Source organism: Anolis carolinensis, chromosome 2, assembly GCF_035594765.1.
Source record: "Anolis carolinensis isolate JA03-04 chromosome 2, rAnoCar3.1.pri, whole genome shotgun sequence".
NCBI classification, from domain to species: Eukaryota; Metazoa; Chordata; class Lepidosauria; order Squamata; family Dactyloidae; genus Anolis; species Anolis carolinensis.
The window spans coordinates 81466544-81485678 of NC_085842.1; the positions used below are offsets into that span (position 1 = coordinate 81466544).

At 41.9% G+C, this 19135-nt stretch overlaps 1 protein-coding gene across 3 annotated transcripts in view; it reads right to left on the minus strand.

Moving 5' to 3' along the window:
• The window catches only part of rad54l2 (RAD54 like 2), a 122578-nt gene extending 116296 nt beyond the window's left edge, over nucleotides 1–6282 (minus strand). For 2 of the 3 annotated variants that reach the window (XM_003217632.4, XM_008105082.3), the window contains exon 1: nucleotides 6144–6282. The gene's annotated coding sequence lies outside the window, so the exon portion shown is untranslated. Of the gene's footprint in view, nucleotides 1–5626; nucleotides 5964–6143 lie in introns of those variants that run through there. The other variant, XM_062970069.1, reaches the window with a different exon arrangement.
• Nucleotides 6283–19135: the final 12853 nt, after the last annotated feature.

The following is a 19135-nucleotide window of genomic DNA, read 5'->3' on the forward strand; positions in this document are numbered from 1 at the left end:
AAAAAAAAATCTGTAATAATAACAACAACAACAACAACAACAACAACAACAACAACAACTTTATTTGTATCCTGCCCCATCTCCCTGGAGGGACTTGGGGCGGCTTACAAGATAACAACAATGCAAACAAAAGCAACATACAATATGCATCAAAACATTAAATCAGTAATAACAGACACTACATAAAATAAGAATAAACAAACAGTTAAAAAATCAGAGAGGTAGGTAATAAAATAGTAACAACATTAAAGAAATGTCACAAATGGATTAATAACTAACTCCAGAATTAAAAGATGCAGTAGCCAAAACTCATACCACAAGCACATCAAAGAAGCTCTGAGATAAAAGGTCTATGGTTAATCTCAAATGCTAGATTGGGAAGCTATACAATGGTGCCAAGGTAAAATGTAGTTTCCTATTGTTGAATACATAATGATCACTTATTAGTGTGTCTGAGATAAGTCTAAATGTATTAAGGAATGTCACAGAATAGGATCACAACCAACAGATACCAAAAAGAGTTAATGTAGTGTGCCTAGCAAACCCTTAGTAATCAAAATCATCATAGAATGACAACTAAGCAAGCACCTGCCAGACAAGGCACGAAGCCAAGACCATACTGAATGGGAGTCAAACATCTGGATCAAAACCTTGTATCAAAGGAAACCTACAAGTAATAACAATTTCAGAAACCGTCAAGAAATACAGGTCACGCAATTTCAGGACTCCTGGAAAGACTTTGGTGAAAATGTAAGTTTACACAAAGGTTCAAAAGGGGAAACAAAATTAGATTTTTCCTAACCAGGAAGCTCCAAAAGGCTACACAATTAGGTCTGATAACAGAGGTTACTGACCCTATATAAATACATGTTACTATGTCTAACTCTGCTTATTATTCTTGTACTATGACTGGATTTCTGTCTACTAAACTTTACAGTATATTATGAAGTCTTGTTATAAATAAATAAATATATAATTCTAATTGTCCCTGCTACGTACAGTGTGTCTGTACTCTGATAAATTGTAACATCTACCCTTGAGTTACAATCTGGAGAGAGCAAGACATGACAAGTTAACCGCCTAACCTAGAGATGGTGAAGTATGGAAGGCATGTTCCACCCATATTTATCTTGAGTCCCAACAGCTTCAAGTCTCACTTTTGGGGAAAAGATGGGATATAAATAAAATGACTGATAGATTATCAGAAGAATCTTGCATTAAGGCATCATTTGACAAAATAAATAGTATAATGGAAATCTTTATTGCTGTAGTGCTGCTTCTTGTATTGCTGAGTGGGAGCAGAAATTCTGTTTTACAGAACTGAACTCAAACATTTCTGAATAAAAACAGTCTAAAAAGAAATAACCTCTTCATATGCTGAAAGATTGCTTGAAGTGGCAATATAGATTGCTTCATCTATATTGCCATATAATGCAGTTGGAGCTGCATTATATGATCACTGAAGACCCGTTGTATGGCACCATAGATCCAGCCTTATGCAATTAACTCTACCTGGAAAATTACTTCAAAATTCCTAAAGAATCTTTAGGCCCTAATAACCTTGGAAAGCTGGCAGGTGGCTAAATTTCCAAAGCAATAGTGCCACATTTTGGAAGGTCAAGCAAATTAGTTCCTCTATTTAATGTGTTAAGGCTAGTGTTGAGGTAAGTGTTCACAGGAGTAAATATACTAGTGAAAATTAAGACCACTATCATAAAAAGCAGAGAACTATGTTGGCCAAAGTTTCCTTCCCATAAACTCTTAGGAAATGTGCTGATTAAGGAACAGAGTGTCTTGGGAGTACTATTCTAGTTCCCACAGTTTGTTCTCGGTTATTCTATAACTAAACCAAAACTATGGAAACAATTGTTGCTTTTTGTTTGCCTCTGCCCCATATGCCCTCCTTTCTCTGTGTTATAAAAGTACTAGTAGTAACAGTAATAATAGTAAGAGCAACAATAAAGATGATACTTTCTCACTAAGCAAAGAAGAATGTAGAAAGAAATAAAAAGTAAAGTAAGGATTATAGATACACAGAAAGGATGAGCAACCTCGGAATAATTCAATATAAGACTGCATTGGCAATTCCACATGGCACTTTCTGTTCTTTTCCATAAATTCCTCTCTCATTATCTCACACGAAAGCAATATGCTGTTGGTTAGCCTTGGTTTGTTTTTTTTTATCAAATAATGATTAAATTAAGAAAGAAACCAATTGTTCTTATAGCTCAAATAGCAGAGCTTTAGGAGAAGGTGAGCTCTTAACTTTATTTTTCCAATATGGAATACAAATACCTCTAGTAGCCTACTGTGATTTGAAGACCAGGATTTGAAATATTGTAAGATCAGGGTTTCAATCTTCTTTAAGACATTTCTAATTATCTAATATTAAGCATGGGCATTCTATTTCCCATATAAAGGGAAGTATACTGTTCTTGCACAGACACTGATCACATACGCACCAAACTGTTTGGAGTCAAAATTAACTCTGTTTCAACTACCGTGTTTCCCCGAAAATAAGACAGTGTCTTATATTTATTTTTGCTCCCAAAGATGCGCTAGGTCTTATTTTCAGGGGATGTCTTAGTTTTCCATGAAGAAGAATTCACATTTATTGTTGAACAAAAAAAAATGAACATTTATTATATTCTGTTCAGTAGTTGTCATCACAAACCAGCATAACCAGACAAACTGTGAATCTTATCAAGAATTACTTGCTACTACCATTATTTCCATGTACAACACTATAATACGTACATTTACCAATCCTGCATGCTCTGGTGCTCTGTTTGGCGGGCATGCTTCCAAACACAAACTTTGCTAGGTCTTACTTTCAGGGGAGGACTTATATTTAGCAATTCAGCAAAACCTCTACTAGGTCTTGTTTTCTGGAGTTGTCTTATTTTAGGGGAAACAGGGTGGAACTAAGTCCTCCTTTCCACGAGTCCTCTTTTTGTTTCTTTCCATATTTACTTTGTTAAAATATAGAGTGTTCATATTCCTGACATGCAGCTCTCTTACTAGAGAGATTGTAGAACAGTTATTTCTGATATAGAAGCTTCTATGTCTATTGTACAGGGCACATGCAAAACTTCCCGTTCAAAACAAAAAGAAATGTGAGAGACAAATACACACAATGTGTTGTCGAAGGCTTTTATGGCCCGGATCACACACCAGCCAACTATACTTCATTTTCTACTACTCGTACCAATGAAAAAATAATTTCTGGACAAATGTGTCTTCTATCAGCCTCATTTGCTTATTTTTCCTACTGCTGCCTTATGCTATGTATTTTCATCAAGCCTGAAGCACAGTGCACTTTGTTTTATCAAGTCCTTGTTTTCTTCTTAAATCAGGAAAAAACTAATTTTCTGTAAACACTTTTGCATACATTCTCTTTTATGTGCCTACTTTTCAAGCTCTACCCTGCATGCCCATCAATGTTACAATGTGTTAAGAACACATGCAACCTTTTGTACAGCAGATTCTCAGTTAACCGGCACCCATGGGGATTAGTAGGTGAGTTACTATTTAAAAATAGGCCTAACACTGTACCCCACACTATACCATACTATAAACCCTGTACTGACCTGATATTCAGTTTGAAATACAGTAATTAAGAACTGTAATTAACTGTAACTGTAAGTAATTAAGATGAATAAAGACAAGTGGAACTTAATGCAACATTGTTACACTGTTTAACAAAAACAGTTTATTTAACAGATTATTTCTTTTAAAAATGCCAGTTGCTTGAGAGTTATGATTACTTGAGTCCTGAATCTTGTAGATCAGGGGTCTCCAAACTAAGGCCCGGGGGCCACATGCGGCCCATCGAAGCCATTTATCCAGCCCCTGTGGCGGTGGCTCCCTCTTCCTCCGTCGAGGAAGGTGCTTGTGGTGCGAGGGAGGAGGGGAAGGCACGCACCTTTGCCGTCTCCTCCCTCGCCCGGTGCGTGCCTTCCAAAGCTTTGCTTGTTTATAATGGTATTTTAATTATTATATAATTAATAATTATTAAGGGGTGCTTTGCTTGTGCTTTTGGTGCACAAAGGCAGAAGAGGGTTGGACTAAATGGCCCAAGGGGTCTCTTCCAACCCTCTTTATTATTTTTATTATGATTATGATTAATATTGAGGCTGTATTTATTTTTGTTTTATTTTTTTACTTCAAACTAAGATATGTGCAGTGTGCATAGGAATTTGTTCATTTTTTTAAAACGATAGTCCAGCCCTCCAACGGCCTGAGGGACCGCGAACTGGCCCCCCGTTTAAAAAGTTTGGGGACCCCTGTTGTAGATGCTCGGTAGCAGCTACAGTTAACCCCCCCCCCCCACAACAAATAGTGAGATATAGGCCTCTCCCACATAGCTGAATAAAATCCCACAATATCAACTTCGAACTGGAATATATAGCAGTGTGGACTTTGATAACCCAGTTCAAAGCAGATATTGTGGGATTTACTGTGTTGATATTCTGAGTTATATGGCCGTGTGGAAAGGCCCATAGTGACCTAGCACAAGGCATCTGATAAGCTTCACCAGGGGCCCTTCCACACAGCCATATAACCCAGAAAATTAAGGTAGAAAATCCCACAATATCTACTTTGAACTGGGTTATCTGAGTCCACACTGCTATATATTCCATTTCAAAGCAGATAATGTGGGATTTTATTCAGCTGTGTGGAAGGGGCCCAAGACAAGCAATCTGGCAGGTGCAGTTCTCAAAGCTTTCTCTCAATACTTCTGGTAAAAAACAGAAACGAATAACTCCTTCAAAGGCAGGCTAGATTTTAAACTGCTACTTAAGTTTCTTTATTCATAAAACAAAAATAACATTTTTTATTTTTAAAAAACCCTACTAATCCACCCTATGTGATACTCATGTGCAAATACTGAAGAGCCTCATTCCTTGGGAGAACAAATAAATCCCCATTCATATCCAAACCTGGGAAATGGATGGATCCATCTACAACCAGAGGCCTTAGAAAAAGCTAGTAGTGACGCAACCTTGATCAATGGGTGTGAAGCTAGTAATAGGTTGCACTGGTGGGCGGGTTGGTGGTTTCTTGAAGAATGTCAGGTAACTATCTGACAGGTAAGATCCAGAAAGATCTCTGCTAATTGAATTTAAGTCAATATTGGTTATTATATAATCATGAGGAAAATAAATTATGCACATCAACATAATATGTGCTATGTACTTTAATAATAGAAGATAAAGGTGATGGTAAGTTTTCCCGACATTAAGTTTAGTTATGTCCGACTTTGGGGGTTGGTGTTCATCTCCATTTCTCAGATGAGGAGCCAGCGTTGTCCATAGACACTTCCAAGGTAATTTGACATTTAATAGGCTTTTCCTTAATCCCTCCTTAATATCCAACATTTTCGCTTATCCAACGTTCTGCCAGCCCATTTATATTGGATAAGTGAGACTCTACTGTATGTATTTTGTATTAATATTGGTAGTTTTTCCTTGTTTAATATTCATGGGGAAAATAGTTGAATGCAAGATATACATGTGGATTATATGAAGAGTACTAGACATTACTACACCTAGCATTCCTACGGCTGTTAGGAATGGTGGGAGTTGAAGTCCAAAACACCCGGAGGGCCGGAGTTTGCCCATACCTGATCTACACACTGTTGAATGAATGCAGCTTGACGCCACTTCGGCCAATGCTACGGAATCCTGTGAGTGTCACTGTGGCAGATGAGAAAGCAACAGACCTTGTGAAAACTGCAACCGCCAGGATCCTGTCGCATGGAGCTGTGGCAGGTAAAAATGGGGCCCAGCTGCGTTCACTCCATGGTGGAGAAGGGTGCCCTCTCGGGCCTCCAATCCATCAAGTCCCGAGGCCCCACTGGGGAGAGGGAGGCACTACTGTCGGGGGCCTCGTCCTGGCCCTTTTGTTCCTCGGGCTGCCTTCCGAGGCCCAGGCCCAGGCCCAGCCGGAGCCGGCGCGGGAGGCCTCCGTTCCCTGGGCAACAGCGCCGGGCCTGGCTCTACCTCCCTCCCTCCCTCCCGGGCCCACCGATCCCCCGGCGCCTCTAGCCTCCTCCATTGGAGAGCGGTCCCTCCCCCTGCCTGCCAGTCAGCCAGCCATCCTTCCTGGCGGCCCTCTCTCGCGCTTTCTCTCTGTCTCACCTCCTGCCGGGGCTGCGGGCCAGGCCTCGGACAGAGGCACACCGGCAGCCCACGTTCAGCCGCCGCGTCGTCGTCGTCGTTGTTGTTTCCGCCGCTGCCGCTGCCTCCTCTTCGTTTTCTCTCCCCCTCTCTCTCTCCCTCTCCCTCCGCTTGGGGTCCGCAACAGTAAAGCGTCCCCTCAGCCGGAGCCACCCAGAGGATCCCCCGGGCAGCAACAGGCGCTCGGCAGCAAAGGTTCCGAGGGGTGGAGAAAGGTTCCCACGTCCCTTTGCGGGGGAAGAAGGCGCGGGGAGGGACCCCCCGAGCAGCGCCATCAGGAGCCCTCTGGGTGGAAGAGTCAGCCGGGGAGGGAAACCGCCATCGCCAGCCTCCCCGGGGAGGATGTCCGGGTGTTTTCTCCCTGGAAGCGCCATTATGATGATTATTGCCCCAGTCCGAGGCCTTTGGAGGGAGGAAGGAAGAGGCTTAGAGCCAGTGCTGACCTTCTCCTGTTCTGGAGCAGGGCTCCTTCGCCTTTCTCTCCCACCCCCACTCGCCACCTCTTTTTACGTGACCCCGGGTATATAAAATATGAAATAGGTACAGTAGAGTCTCACTTATCCAACATAAACGGGCTGGCAGAATGTTGGATAAGTAAAAATGTTGGATAATAAGGAAGGATTAAGGGAAAGCGTATTAAACGCCAAATTACGTTATGATTTTACAAACTGAGCGCCAAAACATCTTGTTTTACAATAAATGCACAGAAAAAGCAGTTCAATACAGGGTAACGTTATGTAGTAATTACTGTATTTACAAATTTAGCACCAAAACATCGCAATGTATTGAAAACATTTGAAGGGAACAAGGGACACCTGAAACACAAAACTACAAAACATTGACTACTAAGAGGCAGACTGCATTGAGTAACACAGAATGTTGGATAAGCAAAGATTGGATAAGCGAGACTCTATATAAAATAGAAGTATACAAATCAAACATTTACTGATCATAAAGACATTTTAAACCAATTCTTTTACCATTTATTAAAGATAAAAGGCAATGTGCATACTAGTGAGTACTTGTTTATTTCTGCATAAATAATTTTTGCATTTTTCTGATTTGGTTCTGACAGCCTGAAGTGGCAAATATTGTTGGCCCTTTTTTCCCTCCTGGAGTCATGAAAATGCCTAAAAGAGCCACTGGGTGGCAACCTACACATTTCAGGACCCCCCCCCCCCCAAAAAAAATTGAATTAAAGTAAAGGTTTTCCCCCAACATTAAGTCTACCCTGTTTCCCCTAAAATAAGACATCCCCAGAAAGTAAGACCAATTTATTTATTTATTTACAGCATTTATATTCCGCCCTTCTCACCTCGAAGGGGACTCAGGGCGGATCACATTACACATATAGGCAAACATTCAATGCCTTTTAACATAGAATAAAGACAAGACAAACATAGGCTCCGAGCGGGCCTCAAACTCATGACCTCCTGGTCAGAGTGATTCATTGCAGTGATTCATTGCAGCTGCTCTCCAGCCTGCGCCACAGCCCGAGCCCTAGTAGAGCTAGTAGACGTTTTGCTGAATTGCTAAATATAAGGCCTCCCCCAAAAGTAAGACCTAGCAAAGTTTTTGTTTGGAAGCATGCCCGCAGAACAGAACACCAGAGCATGTAGGCTTGGTAAATGTACGTACCATAAAGTGTTGTACACGGAAATATTGGTAGTAACAAGAAATTCTAGATAGGATTCACAGTTTGTCTGGTTATGCTGTACAGTATATAATAAAATTTCATTTTTTTGTTCAACAATAAATGTGAATACTTCTTCATGGAAAAATAAGACATCCCCTGAAAATAAGACCTAGAGCATCTTTGGGAGCAAAAATTAATATAAGACACTGTCTTATTTTCGGGGAAACACGGTAGTTGTGTCCAAATAGGTGCTCATTTCCATTTCTAAGCTGAACAGCCAGCGTTGTCCGTAGACACCTCCAAGGTCATGTGGCCAGCATGACTACCTGGAGTGCCATTGCCTTCCCGCCTGAGCATTATCTATTAAGCTACTCATATTTGCATGTTTTCGAACTGCTAGGTTGGCAGAAGTTGGGGCTAACAGCAGGAGCTGATCCCGCTCCCCAAATTTGAACTGCCAACCTTTTGGTCAGCAAGTTCAGCAGTTCAGTGGTTTAACCCACTGCACCACCAGAGGCGCCCTCCAATTGAATTAGGGGACCCCAAATGGGACTCAGGCCCACCCACCAATAAGAAGCTTTGTTCTAGTATTGCTCCATAAAGGCAAGACAAAGCACCTCAGACTTCTTTGTCACAAGCACGTACAAAGGTAGGTAAAACAAAAAAGAAGTAGCAATAGACACCTTAAGATTTATTTTGAAAAGAAAGCCTAAGCATATACACATCCCTTCCAATTTTTCACAAATGAAAACCAGGTGTGCATCTAGACTAGAATTAATGTATTTTGACACTGCTTTAAATTGCTATGACTCAATGCTATAGAATCCCGGGACTTGTAGTTTAGTGAGGCACCAGCACTTTTGGGCAGAGAAAAGCTAAAGACCTTGTGAAAACAATATCCAAGCCTGGTGAAGATGGCAGATGTTACTAATGAGAAGAACACACAAGTAGGCTAGCACAGTTGGCTTTTGCCTGGGACTGCTGGGCGTTGTGAATTCGGCCACAATAGCAGGAGCCTAGGTTTCAACAATAGGAGAATAAGCCAAAGTCAAGAGTCCACTAACAGGGAAGCCCTTGAAATCAGCCAATACTAATTTCCAAAGTCCAATTAGCCAAAGTCAAGCCAGAGAGGCAAGAGTGTCAAATCAGGAACAAGCAAAAGCCAAGGTCACAATCCAGGATCAGAAATGCCAGTAGTCCAAAGAACAACAGTCAGGATTCAAGACAAGGATAAGAAAAAAAAAGCCAAGGTAAGAGTTCAGAAGTCAGAAATACCATTTGTCAGGGTGCTGGATCCTATCATATGGAGCTGTTGCAATTGAAATTGGTGTCGAACTGTGTTCACTCCAGGGTGGGGAAGAATGGCTGGGTGAGATGCCCTCCCATGCCTTCAATCCATAAAATTCCCAGACCCCACTAAGGAGAGGAAGGCCCTATTGTTGGGGGCCTCGTCCTGGCCCCTTTGTTCCACAGCCCCTTTTGGAGGCGACCCCTAGGGCTGCCTTTCGAGGCCCAGGACCAGCTGGAGTCAAAGACAGGCTACCAAAAATTAAAGAAGCAACAGAGCCAAATCAGGAACAAACAAAAGCCAAGATCACAATCCAGAATCAGAAATGCCAGTAGTCTAAAGAACCATAGAGTCAGGATTCAAGACAAGGATAACAAAAAAAGCCAAGGTCAGAGTCCAGAAGTCAGAAATACCATTTGTCAGGGTCCAAAAGTCAAAGCCAGAAATTCTTGAAAACCAGTCAAAGGGGCTCTTTATCTTGAGATCTCAGCTGGTGCTTGTTTCATTAATCTTTCACAGCTAATCCCTCAGGCCTGTGATATGTTCCCTATTCCAGGGAAGGAGATATCATTAACCCTTCAATAGCTTGCTACAAATGCAAGGGAGTGCTTCCAGAAGGAGCAAAGCTAGGCCAGACAGCCTACTGGGAGCTGCTGGCCATGACACTGGGAAGGGCAAGATTCAGCCCTTTCCTTTCATCTCTTCTTGCCAAGTTATCTGAATGCAAACCACAATTGGTCTTCAATATCAGTGGGATTTGGATGCAGAACCTCCCATAGATTACCAAATCTGCTGATATATAGCCCCGGTATATACAATGGTGTAATAAAACAGTCTCCAAACAAAAATGGCAAATAACTCAAAACTTTGCTTTTTGGATTAAAAAAATATTTTGGAGAAGTTGGTTGAATCCTGTGGATATGGAGGACCAACTGTATTGTCTCACTTTGAGCTCAGTTTGCAACAATTGAAGACATACCTCAAATACCATATTTACACAAATCTAATGCACCGTCAATTTTGAAAAAAAATGAAACAAAAAAGGATTTGCTGACAAATATGTGGAGCGGCAAAAAGTGCACTCTACAATTCAATGATTTTCCCTGGGTTTAATTATTTCTTTATAAGAAATATTAGACCCATGTTCAATACTTTAATTTAATTGATTGTGGAAATCAAGTTATTTAACTTTGAATACCATTCCATTCATTGCTCTGAATTGTGTCGCCTTGCAATAAGGCAAACTATCATAGTAGTAGAGTGTCTGCCAGTCATTCTGCAGATGGGGAGATAGATAAAAACCAAGAAGCCCAATGAGGCTCAATTTTGTTAACTACAAAACTAAATTCCTCTCTTTAGTTGCCTGTGTCTTTTACCCAAATTTTTACTATTTGGATATGACCACCAGAAAAGGCAGGCCCATCAGGACTCAATCACGCCATCTACAGAATGGCAGGCAAAGTACTATGTTACTTTGTCTTTTGACCATGTCTTTCTATCCAGAGCAATTAGTGAAATAATGTTTGAAGTTAAATGTTAAATAACTTAATACCTTGAGCCATTCAGTGAAAATATCAAGCATGGCTCTAATAGTTTCTTATAGAGAACAAATCCTCAAATTCTGACCCAACTGAATGAGTCCCACTTTCTACCCTCCCCTTTTCCGTAGAGTAGCAGGAGGCATGTCACCGAGGAAAGCCATTCACCAGACCACATAATAAGCTGTGATGAACCACATACTGCAACTTCTACACTACCTGCCCTCTCCGTGTGGCACTGAAATCTGTGTGGTGCTCTACAGCCTAGAATGTATTCAGCATTCTGTATCTTTACACAAACAAGGATATCTGATGGGAATCTTGAAAAGTCTAGCAAATTTGTGATAAAATGTAGATGCTACAGGTCTGAGACAGAATTGAGAGCATGCATTTCTGTGATGGAACCCTGATTGTCATGGTTTGCAAAGGCACTGTACTGTGCGTGTTAACTGGAAAATGAAACCAATTGCCTGAAACCAATTGCTTGAGTCTGCAAAGACCTGGGGATTTGATACTGTTTCTGTTCTGCTGCTGCAGAACCAGTTTGGTCAAGTTACAAGTAACTTTCGATAGAATTACAAGCTGGGTCGATACAGGGAATGCCGTGGATGTAGCCTATCTGGATTTCAGTAAGGCCTTCAACAAGGTCCTCCATGACCTTTTGGCAAACAAGCTAGTCAAATGTAGGCTAGACAAAACTACAGTTAGGTGGATCTGTAATTGGTTAAGAGAACGAACCCAAAGGGTGCTCACCAATGCGTCTTCTTCATCCTGGAAAGAAGTCACGAGTGGAGTGCTGCAGGGTTCCGTCCTGGGCCCTGTTCTGTTCAACATCTTTATTAACGACTTAGACGAAGGGTTAGAAGGCACGATAATCAAGTCTGCAGACGACACCAAACTGGGAGGGATAGCTAACACTCCAGAAGACAGGAGCAGAATTCAAAACAATCTTGATAGATTAGAGAGATGGGCCAAAACTAACAAAATGAAGTTCAACAGGGACAAGTGCAAAATACTTCACTTAGGCAGAAAAAATGAAATGCAAAGATACAGAGTGGGGGACACCTGGCTCGACAGCAGTACGTGTGAAAAAGACCTTGGAGTCCTCGTGGACAACAAGTTAAACATGAGCCTATAATGTGATGTGGCGGCAAAAAAAGCCAATGGGATTTTGGCCTGCATAAATAGGAGTATAGCATCTAGATCTAGGGAAGTCATGCTACCCCTCTATTCTGCCTTGGTCAGACCACACCTGGAATACTGTGTCCAATTCTGGGCACCACAGTTGAAGGGAGATGTTGACAAGCTGGAAAGCATCCAGAGGAGGGCAACTAAAATGATCAAGGGTCTGGAGAACAAGCCCTATGAGGAGCGGCTTAAAGAACTGGGCATGTTTAGCCTGCATAAGAAAACGCTGAGGGGAGACATGATAGCCATGCACAAATACATGAGGAGAAGTCATAGGGGAGCAAGCTTGTTTTCTGCTGCCCTGCAGACTAGGATGCGGAACAATGGCTTCAAACTACAGGAAAGGAGATTCCACCTGAACATCAGGAAGAACTTCCTCACAGTGAGAGCTGTTCGGCAGTGGAACTCTGCCCCAGAGTGTGGTGGAGGCTACTTCTTTGGAGGCTTTTAAACAGAGGCTGGATGGCCATCTGTCGGGGGTGCTTTGAATGAGATTTCCCTGCTTCTTGCAGGGGGTTGGACTGGATGGCCCATGAGGTCTCTTCCAACTCTACAATTCTATGATTCTAAGTTTTCAGTGCTGACTGAGTTCTGCTGGTGAAGGGAGCAGTGTACTTAAAGAGGCTTTGCTATTTTGAGGCCCGTTTGCTGCTGGGAAAAAGGGAAGAAGAACCAGGACTGTATTCTTCTCTGAAGCAGATTTGTGGACTGAGAAAGGACAATTTATGACTGTGGACTTTTGTAAGTGATCAGAAGTACCATTGTAAATACTACTGTTTTGATCTCTTGGAATCAGTAAAGTTACTGTGTTTTTGTTCTGCAAACCTGAATGGCGTGTTATTGTTCGGCGGGTGTCTCTGGATCACGGGTACACATAGGAGCTTCGATTTATTATCATCAATCCATAACATTGATCACACTAGAGACAGGATCTGTGTAATAGTGAGTTACTAAAAAATCAACAAGTTCGTTTCCGGGGAGCATGGGAGGCAGATAATATGAGCATCACTCACAGACCAAACAGTATGTGCAGGTTGGAATGTCTGTGCACACCAGCCAAGTATGTGCACAATAAGAGGATAGGAATTCAGCCATCCAACTCCAAACATACACCAAACAGTGTTTACAAATGTTCAGCAGACTTGAATCATGTGAGCAATGCAAACCCACATGGAAGAGGCTAAATGTATGTTGCTTTAATTGACAGCTTAGGTCCACAAGTATATTTTTGTATTATGACAGGTGTTATGATGCAATCAGTGAGTTATTAAACATTTTTGTCACTTATCACTATGGGGGGATTTTTAGAAATTTACTCACGAAACATATTAAGCGATCATGGCAGGCATAAGGGTGAGTTGGCCTTATGCATCATTGGACTCCATGGTGTCTGTTCACCTCCACCCCACCTCATTTGGGCCATGTAGACGGGCCCTTAATGAGTAACGATTATGTAATTCTTTTGGACAGTTGACCAGGAGCCTGAGGAAGTAGTCAAGACATTCTGGTTGCTGTGATGACTCAAAGGACTTTCATTTCAAGGCAATATTCTGACAATGCCTTTCAATGCCTGCCCATTAAAATCTGCACTATATTCAACAGAGTATCAGGTACAGTCATTAGAGGACTCAAAAGTCATCAAACGTAAATGATCTTCCATTCTATGAAGTTGTTTAATTTATCAGAAAATGCAACTGTTGAGATCTGAATTACCAGGACATGTTTTATATGTGTTTACATGGAAATAAGGTCTGCTAACAGAATTACTCCCCCATCCTAAAGAAAATTTTTAAAAAGGAAAATAAAATCGCAAATTATGCTTATACCGGATGAAGTGGCCTGGAATCCAGGAAAGTTTCTCTAGATTGCATCCAGTAGCCTCAAGGGTGATTTAAATCTTTTTATGCCAAAATAATCTAACATGGCTATTTCTTTTAATTAGTTCAGAATAGGTGTATTTACAATTGTAGCTTTATATCTATCAGAGCTGTATTATAACAGCAATTACAAGATATTTCAGCAGTGCTTTGATTCAAATTTCTGTAAGAATTTGACTGTATGCAAAAAGGTTGTGTGAAATCATAAGAAAACATTCCAGTGAGAAAATTTAAACCAACCATTCCAGATTTTGATGATTATTACAGGGGCTGCTGATGTTGTTTTTTCTGTGTGCCTTCAAGTCTCCTCTGACTTATGGCAACAACTAAGGTGACTCTGTCACCAGGTTTTCTTGTTATAATTTGTTGAGAGGCAGTTTGCTCTGACCTCTACTGATGCTGAAAGTGTGAGGCTTGGTCAAGGTCACCCAGAGACATATCCTGGTCTCCAGGGCCCTAAACCAACACCAAACCACTGCACCATGCTGGCCCTCACTTTAGCAATAGTTTTTTTTCTCAACATAGTGGTTGTCCTTGTTTTGAGATGCAGGGTGTATATTGAATGGATTGAATGTTTGCCTAGGACTCCGGAGAGCAGTGCTCAATTAGAATCATAGAATCATAGAATAGTAGAGTTGGAAGAGACCTCATGGGCCATCCAGTCCAACCCCCTGCCAAGAAGCAGGAAATCGCATTCAAAGCACCCCCGACATATGGCCATCCAGCCTCTGCTTAAAAGCCTCCAAAGAAGGAGCCTCCACCACAGTCCGGGGCAAAGAGTTCCACTGCCGAACAGCCCTCACTGTGAGGAAGTTCTTCCTAATGTTCAGGTGGAATCTCCTTTCCTGTAGTTTGAAGCCATTGTTCCGTGTCCTAGTCTGCAGGGCAGCAGAAAACAAGCTTGCTCCCTCCTCCCTATGACTTCCCCTCACATATTTGTACATGGCTATCATGTCTCCTCTCAGCCTTCTCTTCTGCAGGCTAAACATGCCCAGTTCTTTAAGCCTCTCCTCATAGGGCTTGTTCTCCAGACCTTTCATCATTTTAGTTGCCCTCCTCTGGACGCTTTCCAGCTTGTCAACATCTCCCTTCAACTGTGGTGCCCAGAATTGGACACAGTATTCCAGGTGTGGTCTGACCAAGGCAGAATAGAGAGGGAGCATGACTTCCCTGGATCTAGACGCTATACCCCTATTGATGCAGGCCAGAATCCTGTTGGCTTTCTTAGCAGCCGCATCACATTGCTGGCTCATGTTTAACTTGTTGTCCACAAGGACTCCAAGATCTTTTTCACATGTACTGCTGTCTAGCCAGGTGTCCCCCATTCTGTATCTTTGCATTCCATTTTTTCTGACGAAGTGAAGTATTTTGCATTTGTCCCTGTTGAACTTCATTTTGTTAGTTTCGGCCCATCTCTCTAGTCTGTCAAGATTGTTTTGAATTCTGCTCCTTTCTTCTGGAGTGTTGGCTATCCCTCCCAGTTTGGTGTCGTCTGCAAACTTGATGATCGTGCCTTCTAACCCTTCGTCTAAGTCATTAATAAAGATGTTGAACAGAACCGGGCCCAGGACGGAACCCTGCGGCACTCCACTTGTCACTTCTTTCCAAGATGAAGACGACCAAGATGAAGAATTCCCCACTAAGGCATGGAAACCCATTGAGTGATCTTGGGTAAGTCACACATTCTCAGCCCTATAAAACTCTGTTGTAGGATTGTCTTAGAATTGCCATACATGGGAAATAACTGGAAGGTAAACAGCGATAGCAACAACAGTATGTTATTTTGTAGTTAACCTCGTATTTAACTTAGGTCCTGTAAAAGTCACTTTGCCATCTGTCCATAATACGAAACATGGAAGGCACCCCAAATGATATAAATGTTTTGAGAGTAGATATTAGGGTTGGGCAAAAAATTCGAATCCTTCTGATGTCGTATCCAATTCGTATGTTTTGTCACTTTTGAACTGTGTTTAGAAAAAGGTTATCCTGTCGTATGTATCCCACGATATCGAACCCTTGATTGCCAATTTTTCGAATGGTGTCGAATGTTTCGGAGGGGGCAAGCATTTGCAAAGGGGTCCTGGACTACTTGACTGCTTATGGGGCGCTTTAATCCGCTTTGCAGAACGAGCGGGGAGAGGTCTGGGTGTGCTGGAGTGCTTGGCTGCTTGCAATGGGGCGCTTTAATCCACTTTGGAGAAAGAGCGGGGAGAGGTCTGGGTGTGCTGGAGTGCTTGGCTGCTTGCAATGGGCCGCTTTAATCCGCTTTGGAGAACGAGCGGGGAGAGGTCTGGGTGTGCTGGAGTGCTTGGCTGCTTGCAATGGGCCGCTTTAATCCGCTTTGGAGAACGAGCGGGGAGAGGTCTGGGTGTGCTGGAGTGCTTGGCTGCTTGCAATGGGCCGCTTTAATCCGCTTTGGAGAACGAGCGGGGAGAGGTCTGGGTGTGCTGGAGTGCTTGGCTGCTTGCAATGGGCCGCTTTAATCCGCTTTGGAGAACGAGCGGGGAGAGGTCTGGGTGTGCTGGAGTGCTTGGCTGCTTGCTATTGGGGCGCTTTAAACCTATATCCCAGGATCTAGTTTCAGATTATCTGATTTAAACTGGATTATATGAGTTCTCTCTGCAGATAATCTGGGATAAGAAGAAAAGTGATGGATCTGGACCAAGTTTGGCACACACCAGCTGTGAATCCTAGGGGGGTTTTGGATGGTTGACCCAAGACTTTTGGGAATTGTAGTTCACCCATACATTTTCTCATGGGAGCATTCATAAAAAAAGAGAGAGAGAGAGAGACACCATGGTGTAATGTAGTGCAGGGGTTCATAGTCCCTCAGACTGTTGAGGGGCCAGACTGTGGTGAAATAGTCCAAAATTAGGATTGTTGTTGTTGTGTGCCTTCAAGTCATTTCAGACTTAAGTCAACCCTAAGTGTAAAGTTTAGGACAGGGGCCAGGTCAATGGCATTGGAGGGCCGCATCTGGCCAACGGCCCTTAGTTTGGGGACTCCTGGTGTAGTGCATTATGGTTTCCTGAGTCCACCAATTTAACAAAGTTTCAGCCACAAAAACAAAGTTTCTGAAGTAGAACAATGACTTTCAAAGTAAATACAACCCAATGAAACAGGAAATAAGACTTCCAAACCAGGAACAGATTTCTGCAATTATTATAAAATGGTTTATTATAAAAGCTATAAAAATTCGCCAAAAATCAGAGGGTAAGGGAAATGTTCTGAATTTTCATGAGCTATCAGTGTTAAATTTGTTCTACCACTGTACCAAGTTTGAAGAAGATAGCTCAAAAAATGAGGGCGGGAGAAACCTGCAAAGTCTCCCCCCCGGCTGTTTTTTTTTGCCACTGCGCATGCGCGTCCGCCATTAACGAATTACTTTTGAAATTAACGAATTTTCGTTAAATTTCAAAATTTTTGAGGGGCAAAATTCGGAAATGACATCAGAAACGAAACGCTAGCGCCCCCTACTTTTGAAGCGAGTTTAGAATCAATTTTCTCATGGATCGCTCAAGCCTAGTAGATATATTGCTGAAATTCAACCCTCACACAATATAAGCATAAAAAATTCTACTAATGCTCTTTATTGAGACTGATGCTTTTGTTGGTTCCTCAGACAGAACGTCCCATTTGAGAGGTACTTATTTCCCCCTACTGGTATTGTGAGGAACATACATTAATTGTGAGCAACTCTACAGTACTTGCAAACCAAGAAAGGAAAGGAAAGAAATAAAAGAGGAAGAGAAATGTTCAAGCTGGATTTGTGAACACATTAGCAAGAAGGTCTTATTTCACATAGACCCCTTTATAAGAAAGAGAGGAATGTTTTCTTCAGTGTAAGAGATCAGCTTCCAAGGAAGAGTTGGAACTACCCAGGCAAAGCACAGAAGTAAAAAAAAAAAAAAAAGCTGTAAGCTGGAACAACCTTTGAAAATTTGATTTATTTGTTATAGCTTGTCTGTATTTCATTGGACGGGGGGGGGGGGGGGGGAGTTACCTGAACTTGATTGGTGGCTTGATCTCCAAATAATCTTATATTAAACACAAAATATTATTTTATAGATACACAGGGGTCCATGGATACTGGGGGTTCCCGCTCACAGGAACCAGGGTACCCATGGGGGCAAGGGTTGGCAAAGGGGGATAGCTGAGGTGCAGGGAGGTTATCTTGAAGGGAAAGGAAGGGAGGAAGCCCCGCTCCAAAGGCTATGGAGACTGTGGGGCCATGTGGTTATCAGGGCCTACTGCAAAAGGTGAAAGGGAAAGACACAGGAGGCAAAAAGGATACAAAGAGTCAAAATAAGGTATTGCAGTGCACATTTATTAAAGGGGTTAGTTTGTAATAAGGGGGGAAGATAGACTGTATCCAGGGTGCTGGAAGCTACTGCTGGGCTCCTCCGTACCTCCGATTGTTCACGTAATCTATCTCAACGAGGCTCCAGGCTCTCGCTCTCTGTGGCTTCCTCTGCCATATTTCTAGTTATGTTTTATTAATAATTTGACCCCAAGGGGGTCCCACTTGACCTCCCATCATCATCTGTAATTATCCCCAAACCACACCAGTAGTCAAAGTTGGTTCATAATGGATATGTGTGCCAGGGCTCTCTTGATGTGGGAGTAACTTTGGAAAATACCTACAAACATAGATAGATATATACATACAGGGCCATAGCCAGAAACCTTTTTTTTAAAGAGAATCATGAAGAATAGTTCCATAATGCAAAATAATTTAGAAATCAGGCTCCATCGATAAACTTCAGTGGATACTCATGGGGATTTGGTTAAACAGTTAAAATTCATGAGTAAAACTGTTTTTTAAAAAAACCTGAAAAATTGGGGGGGGGGTATGAACTCCTACCTGCCCCTTGGTTACAGCCCTGCATACATAGGTAGATACAAACATATTATGACTTTTATTATATACTGTAGAGTCTCACTTATCCAACACTCGCTTATCCAACGTTCTGGATTATCAAACACATTTTTGTAGTCAATGTTTTCAAAGCATTGTGATATTTTGGTGCTAAATTCGTAAACACAGTAATTACTATATAGCATTAATGTGTAATGAACTACTTTTTCTGTCAAATTTGTTGTAAAACATGATGTTTTGGTGCTTAATTTGTAAAATCATAACCTATTTTAATGTTTAATAGGCTTTTTCTTAATCTCTCCTTATTATCCAACATATTTGCTTATCTAACGTTCTGCTGGCCCGTTTATGTTGGATAAGTGAGACTCTACTGTACATAGATATAACCAGGATCACATAAACATTTCTTAGGCTGAAAGGGGTCACAAATTAAAATGTTTCAGAAACTTTGTGCTAGAACACTTGACAGTCTTCTGAATATTGTTGAACTGCAATATCCAGCATTCCTAGCTGGTATAACTGACGATGAGGAATGCTAGGAGTTGCA